Here is an 8,483-nt window from a genome sequence, read left to right as displayed (position 1 = left end):
CTGAGCTTCTAAAGGAGTGATCTTTCTTTGGTACCTTTCTCCTAGGTCATATACCCCTTCTTCCTGACCCCAGATAACCTTTAATGGTGGCAAGGCTATCTCTAGTAGCTAAGCATTCCAGGTTGTTGCTACACAAAACAGGGAAAAAATTTAGGGAAATTCTTGAGACAATCATGGCTTACAAGGGAACTGTCTTGTTGTGTCATCCTATTTTGGGATGAGAGGTGCTGAATATTACCTTGGTGTGTATCATGGAATTCCTCCTGTTACAAATTATTGAGTAGACTTCTCTACTCTACCTCCCCTACCTCCACTAACAAACCAGTAGATGCCTATGGAAGACTAGGATAAAGAGTACCGAAGGAGTCAAGAATTAGAAATGATATAAAATTTTTGAAATAATAGCCCTGTTGCACAATGGTTATTTCACATCTGTCAGACCCCAAAGGTAAGCACAGGAAAAATATGGGCCTCCTGACCTACATCTAGAATACATTCTCATTGTAAAAAGATGTAGAATATAAAATACATATAATATTTTTGCAACAATGTTATAAAGTTGGCAAAAGGCAGGACAATCTCATAAAAAGGGGCAAACAGGCATTTCACTGAAGAAAACGTATAGATGGCAAATAAACACATGAAAAGCTGTTCAACATTATTACTCATCAGGGAACTACAAATTAAACTACTGTGAGATACCACTACACATTCAGTAAAATGGCTAGAATATACTTGTTCATACCAAGCATTTGCAAAGACCAAGAGGACCTAGAACTCTCTTACACAGCTGATGGGGATGTAAACATGGCACAACCACTGTGGAAAATAGTTGGGCAAATGAAGTTACACTTGCATCTACCACACAATTTAGTCATTACACTCCTAGGTATGTGCCCAATAGAAGTGAAATTATACATCCACATAAAGAATCAAACACCAATGTTCATAGCAGCATTATTCATAATAGCTGAAAACTGGAAACAACCTAAATGCCCTTCAATGGGTAAATGGGTAAACTGTGATACATATATACCAGGGAATACTATGCAGTAATAAAAAGGAATGAATTACTCATACAGGCAACAATATTAATGAATCTCAAAATAATTATGTTAAATGAAAGAAAACAGTACAGACAAAAAATAGTACATCTTGTTTGATTCCCTTCATACAAACTTCTAGAAAGTGCGAACTAATTTATAGTGACAGCAAGATTGGTGATTGCCTGTGGGACAGTACAGAGGGGGATGAACTATAAGAGGGCAAAGGAAACTTTTGTGGGTGATCAGTATGTTCACTATCTTGATTGTAGTGATTGTTTCATGGGTATGTATGTATATATATATGTCAAAACTGAACAAATTGTACATTTTAAACATGTACAGTTTTGTACTTCAATCATAATTTAACAAAGTTGTTTAAAAATGATATGATTTCCCTTTTACTTACTTTTAGGGCCAGTTCATCATTCTCAAAATGGTACCAATATTGCTATCAAAAAGTGAAGAAGCAATTACATCCTTGATGGAATGTATAGAGTAACACGACAGAACAAAAAGAAGAAATTGTGTTTCAAATGTTTTGTATTGATCATTAGTTTGTCTAGTTAACTTATTTCTATAGGATATCCCATTCACTGGCTTGGTGCTGACTAGCTAGAGATCATTGTGTTAAGACACAGGTCACACCCCTCTCCCTGGTAAAGAAGGTGCTAAGTAAGCTTCATGCTAAATGTACCACGCAATTTAGCAGAAAGTAACTTAAACATTTGATGATGATGATGATGATGATTATGGTGATGGTGATGATGATGATGGAAGTTAACATTTGTTGAGAACCTACTGTGAGCTAGGTCCTGTACTAAGTGAGAAAGAAGGAAAAAGGAAAAAGTGGGTGACACAGAATATACAGATGGAAAAGACATAATCACCTTCTAAGGGTCAGACTTACATAAACAAAAGTTCTTATAATAAAATGAGAGTTTTGATTGATGCAAAATGTAGTGAGAGTGTAGAAGATTTAAAGCCTAGTCCTGCCTAGAGAGGTTGAAGAAGGCTTTATTAAAGGATTTAATTAAACTAGGTCCTGAAATGCGAGTGGGAATTTTCCAGGTGAGTAGTTGTGAGGATATAGTGAGCCAATGTTGCAGATACAAGTGAAAAGCGTACATTGAAAGCATGGAGGTGTGAGCCAGCATAGCCAGAGAAGTGCAGGAGATGAGACTGAAAAGGTGAGTTGAAGTCAGAGCCTTGTACACCTTGCTGAAGTATGACTATATCCTCTCAGTAGCAGGGAACCATTGAAGGTTTCTGAGTAGGCATATGACATAAGAATTATTTGAATTTCTAAAAAGATAATCCAGTTGCAGTGTTTGAGATAGATGGTAGAGAAAAGAGATTAGAGACAAGATAGTTTGGAGACAAGATAGTTTGGAACTATCCCAGTTTATCTGAACTGGGATAGTTCAGATAAAAATGATAAGGGCCCAAACAGGCAGCAGCATGAGGCTGAAAGGGAAGATATAGATTCAAGATATTTTGGAGTTAGACTATGTCTGGAGTTGGTGACTTAATAGATGTGTGGAGTCTGAGAGGGAGATTGATGATGATTGTATTAGTCTGTTCTCACACTGCTAATAAAGACATACCTGAGACTGGGTAATTTATAAAGGAAAGAGGTTTAATGGACTCACAGTTCCACGTGGCTGCAGAGGTCTGACAATCATGGCAGAAGGCAAAGGAGAAACAAAGGCGTGTCTCACATGGCGGCAGGCAAGAGAGCTTGTGCAGGGGAACTCCCATTTATAAAACCATCAGATCTCAAGAGACTTATTCACTACCACAAGAACAGTATGGGGAAAACTGCCCCAATGATTCAATTATCTCCACCTTGACACGTGGGGATTATTACAATCCAAGGTGAGATTTGAGTGGGGACACAGCCAAACCATATCAATGATGATGATGATGATGATTATTATTATTATTATTATTATTATTATATTATTCAGTTTTTGTATATAGGTTTTTCACAAAGTAGAGTGTCTTTTCTCTGTGCTTCCATGGTGCTTAGGCTTACCTCTGTCTCAGAACTCATTCTACTGTATCATATTTGTCTGACTGTTTTACTGGATGATAAGCTTCTTGAGGTCAGGAATTAAATATATTTTTTCAGGTCTAAGCAGTGCACCCAATAAGCATTAGATTGAATTGGAGTGGCCTTACTGAAATAAACGGGGCAGCTCTGAACTTTTAGAATGGAGCACTGGGTGAATCACCACGTCTTTAACTAAAATATGAACTGCAGGAAGGGAAGTGAATTTGGAAAGATGTGAGTCCATGGGTACATAATGAGCTAGTTAAGTTTAGGTGTCTGTGAGAGATGTCCAGCAAGTGGTTGATAATATGTATTAGCATTGAGACCAGTGCTTCGGAGAGAGGTAGGGGATGAGGGGAAGATATTATATTAATTTGATGCCTGTAGAGTAGGCAAAAGTCTCTTTTAGAAGCTTAACTATCAGATACCACGTGCAGGGTGAAAAAATAATAATAGAAGCTTAATTACTAATTAATGCTTTTCTCTGGAATACTAAACCATATAGAAAGATAAAGAAATGACTAAACTGTCATGTCCTTCAAATGAAGGAGGTAAGAAAATAAATAATATTCATAATTTTTCTGTAGTTTTTCAATTAAATAGTTTTGTCATATAGCTGGTTATTTTCCTGATTATAAAATCTGTGCTTATTTTTAGTAAAGGAAGATTTTAAAAATATTCATGATTATGAATGTTATTATCTTACATACTGGGGTGTTTTTTAGCTGAATAGGTCATTTGGGATTTGCAAAGTGTGGAGAAGTTAGAGTTCCTGCAATGGCTGCCCTTACTGATAGGCAGAGTAAGTTCATAACATAGTATGATTTGGGAGTCCCAGTGCAGAAAATTCTCCCCAAAAAGATCCCTACCTTCTACTGCCATCCTTCTCCTCAGACATGAAAATACATCCTGCTTCCCATCTCCGCAAGGCTGAACTAGAGGTTAGCTAAGTCTCTGCTAGTCCCTACAGAAGATTCCCATGCATATTCTACACATACCCACGGCCACCAAGCACACTAGGACATCACCATCTGGGTAGTCATTGAGCACTTTAAATCTAATATGCACAAAACCAAATTCATCATCTTCCAGTCACCCCAAAACCTGTTCTCACTTCCTCCTTTTTTATCCAGGCACAAAACTTGACTCATCTTTCGCTTTTTCCCGTTGCTCATATTCTACATCTTAAAGTTGCCACATTCTGTGTAATTTACCTTTCCTTTCCATTCATGTTATCCCTGCCCTTAATGATTACCATAATTTGCCTCCAATGTCTTCTTATTCCTTTTTTTCAGTAAAATGTTTCCTTTTCCTTTTCATTTTATTTTTTGTTTTTTAATTTTTGTGGGTACATAGTTGGCGTATATATTTATGGGGTACATTAGATGTTGTGATACAGGCATGCAATGTGAAATAAGCACATCATGGACAATGGGGTATCCATCCTCTCAGGCATTTATACTTGAGTTACAAACAATCCAATTACACTCTAAGTTATTTTAAAATGTACAATTAAGTTATTATTGACTATAATCACCCATTTGTGCTGTCAAATACTAGGCCTATTTATTCATTCTATTTTTTGTACCCATTAAACATCCCCACCTCCGCTCTAGCCACCCCCACTACCCTTCCCAGCCTCTGGTAAATGGTCACCCATCCTTCTACTCTCTATGTCCATGAGTTAAATTGTTTTGATTTTTATATCCCACAAATATGTGAGAACATGTGATGTTTGTCTTTCTGTACCTGGCTTATTTCACTTAACATAATGACCCTCAGTCCCATCCATGTTACTGCAAATGACTGAATCTCATTCTTTTTATGACTGAATAGTACTCCATTATGTGTTCTTTTTCTTCCTTTTAACCTACTCTACATTTTGCTGTGAATGTAACCTTTTCAAAATACAGTTTTGGGCATATAATCCCTCTACTCAAAAGTCCTCAGTGGTAGCTGTTGGCTACTGAATAAAGTACAAAATATTTCATTCTCGTTGGGAGGGAGATAAAGCTAGCAAAGGAAGTTACAGCAAGAAGTTAGGGAGTTCAGACTTGTCCCTGAGGTAAGTGGCAAGCCACTAGAAGTTTGTAGGCAGGGGAAATTTAAAAACCTCATCAAGTCATCTTATCCTTGGAGCTACTGCCTTAACCGGAATAAATGTATCATTGACTATGGTAATTCTAGACATTATGGCAGCCCAGGAAGGAGGACTATATCATTTTCTCAATTTAATAGTACCTCTTCTTTTCCCCAGGAATAAAAAGTGCCTCACTTCATGCTTCAGTTGTTTCTGCTAAAACAACAAATGTCCCCAGACAATCTTTACCAGATATTCTGAGACAAGAGGCAAGTAACATTTCTTTTGTACCAGATGTAGATAGAACAAATGAAGTATGAAATTATGATCAAGATTGGTGTACAACAACTTCATTCATTAAATGTCAATTTAGAACAGCCTTATTCCCTGAAATTAACCATCCTAAAGTAAGGTTTTATAAAAATTGAAATGCAAACCCCAGTAATAGCCCTGTGCTACTTTAGTCTACTGACACTGGTGGCTATCAGTTATGTTAATGTTACCAAGCTGTAAATGTAGGGAATACCAGTAACAATTTGTCAGTTAGAAAAAGAAAGATGGTGGGCCTGAGATTTGTTAGATAAATCTCAAATTTGAATGTTATATTTGCCTTCATTCTTAATAGTAATTACCTGAAGCAACTTGAGTGTTCCCACTTAATAGCCCTTAGGTTATAGGCTAACTGGTGAGCTACTTGAACTTCAAGATACATACTAGTGCTCTGAAGATGAAGCATCAAATTGGGTTTTTGTGAATCACTTGTCTTCTAGTGCTGATGGGTTGTGCAGAGACAGCCATATTGTCTCATTCTGTCCCCTTGGTTACCAGTCCTTAGTCATCTAATGCTGTAAAGTTAGCAGCAGATATTCATGGCGCAGCCCCTAGTCACAGCATAGATTGTCTCTGTGGGATACCAACTGATTATTATAGGAATCAAATCCACATTGTTGGCTCTGTTAGCACTGTATTAACTGATTTTGCTGTTCTAAAAAGGTAACATGGTTTGAGAGAGACGTCATCAAGCAGGTAATTTACTGAAGTCTTCCCAAAAGAGTTTTAGATAACTAAAGTAGAAAATGTCATTGGCATATCCTGTGTTAATTGCATACTAAGTGACAGACTTGCTTATGTGTAATGGCTAAAAGGTAGCATGTCTGCCATAATATGCTTCTCTGTATAAACAAATATTTATGAAATATCTGCTATGTGCAAGGCATTGTGCTACTAAGTCAACATGGATAATCAGTATGTTCAGTATCTAAAGGAAGAAACTTAACTACTTTGAGATAGTTTAGTAGTTGCAAATCAGGAGTTAGTTTTTTCACTGGTCTCAATACAGAGCCAGGAAAAAGTGTCCCCTTATTTTAACATGGATGGCAAGCCTAATATTACATATTTTTACCAAAAAATATCAATAAACAAATTTAGACCACCAGTTTTTAAAGGAGACTTTGAAATATGTTGGGCAAAATAAGTACATCAAATGGTCACAAATATCTCATTATTTTGAGAAACAGCATAAACACCTTTATTACAATAGAATACAATACTATTTTCCAACTTGTTTCACCCATCCTATCAGTGTTAGGAAATGTACTTCTGGTGGCTTGTGTCCAGCTCTCAGATGTGGAAAAAAATAAAGTCGACTTTGTTGCATTTATCTACCTGTACAATCACCAAAGCAAGCAGAGTTCTTGGCCAAGCCAAAGAGTCACATTTTAACCTGCTGTCTGCCTTCCAGTTCTCTAAAAATGCCTCTCCTATACTTAGCTTTGTTTAAAAGCCACACGTATTCTTTTTAGCTGTTCAGTTGATTACCTTCCATGCTTATCAGGGTGATTCCACAGTTAGTTAATTCTAGAATACCAATGAATTCTATGAACCTTTGAGTTCTACAAATTCAGTTCTACAAATAGCATATGTCATATAAACCAAATAAAACATGGATATTTATTATAAATGAGCTTTTGAAATAAGTTCTTAAATCACTTTCTTAAAGTTTTATATTTTAAATGTGAAAAATACCCAGTGTTCACATTATTTAAAAACTCCTTGGGGAACTTTTGTTTTATTGTTTTTATTTTTCTTATGGTATATATAGGTGAGACATGCTGATTTAAGTGTAAAAAGGTCCAAGAAACCAAGCTTCAGCTATGAACCAGGTAAATATTAGCAACAATTATTAAGCACATCTGGCAACCCCTTAATTCATTCACTCAACTAACGTTTGTTGAGCATCTGCTACATGACAGGCACTGTGCCAATTATTTAACATACAAAGCAGAAAAGCCATGGTCCCTACCCTGGAATTTTACAGTTTAGTGGGGAACAGTCATGTCAATAATTACAACCCAATATGATAAGTGCATACTGGAGATGTGTACAAAATCTAGTGGAAGCACAAGGAAGCTTTTACAGAAGAAGCCACAATTGAGCTGAGACATGAAGGATGAAAAAGAATTTTCTAGGCAAACAAATGGAAGGTGGTAGAGAGAACCTTCCAGGAAAAGGGAATATATTTACCAAGATATAGACATTAAAGCATATGTTTGTGGAAATACAAATTGTTTTAGAATTGTTTTACCTAAAAGTTCAAGTTAGAGAATTGCAGAAGATGAAGCTTGACTGGTAGATAAGGACTGGTCATTAAAATTCTGGTAGGCCATGACAAGCATTTACCTTTTATCCTGTTAATCAAGAGCAAGTACTGGAAAATATCAGCAGGCCGGGCGTGGTGGCTCACGCTTGTAATCTCAGCACTTTGGGAGGCTGAAGCAAGTGGATCAGGAGTTCGAGACCAGCCTGGCTAACATGGTGAAACCCCGTCTCTACTAAAAATACAAAATTTAGTGGGGCACGGTGGTAGGCGCCTGTAATCCCAGCTACATGGGAAGCTGAGGCACGAGAATCGCTTGAACCCAGGAGGCGGAGGTTGCAGTGAGCCAAGATTGCGCCACTGCACTCCAGCCTGGGTGATAGAGCAAGACTCAGTCAAAAAAAAAAAAAAAAAAGCAGCATGGGAAATAATATGATCAGAATTTGCCTTTTCAGAAGAGGTAAAATGGAATTAGAAGTAAAGAAATTGGAGGAAAGAAACAATAATAATAATAACAGCATTTATTGAACACTTACTGTGTACCAGATACCATGTAAACCCTTTATATTCTCTCACTTAACTCTCCCAATAATTTAGTGAAGTCACTACTATTTTTATCTATCATTCTATATATAAGCAAACTAAGTCTCAGGGTGGCAAATTGTCTTGCCCAAAGTCACACAGCATGTGGCAAAGCCAGAGTTTTAA

The sequence above is a fragment of the Pan troglodytes genome, chromosome X (assembly GCF_028858775.2).
Source record: "Pan troglodytes isolate AG18354 chromosome X, NHGRI_mPanTro3-v2.0_pri, whole genome shotgun sequence".
Lineage (NCBI taxonomy): Eukaryota > Metazoa > Chordata > Mammalia > Primates > Hominidae > Pan > Pan troglodytes.
Note: the sequence above shows the minus strand (reverse complement) of the source record.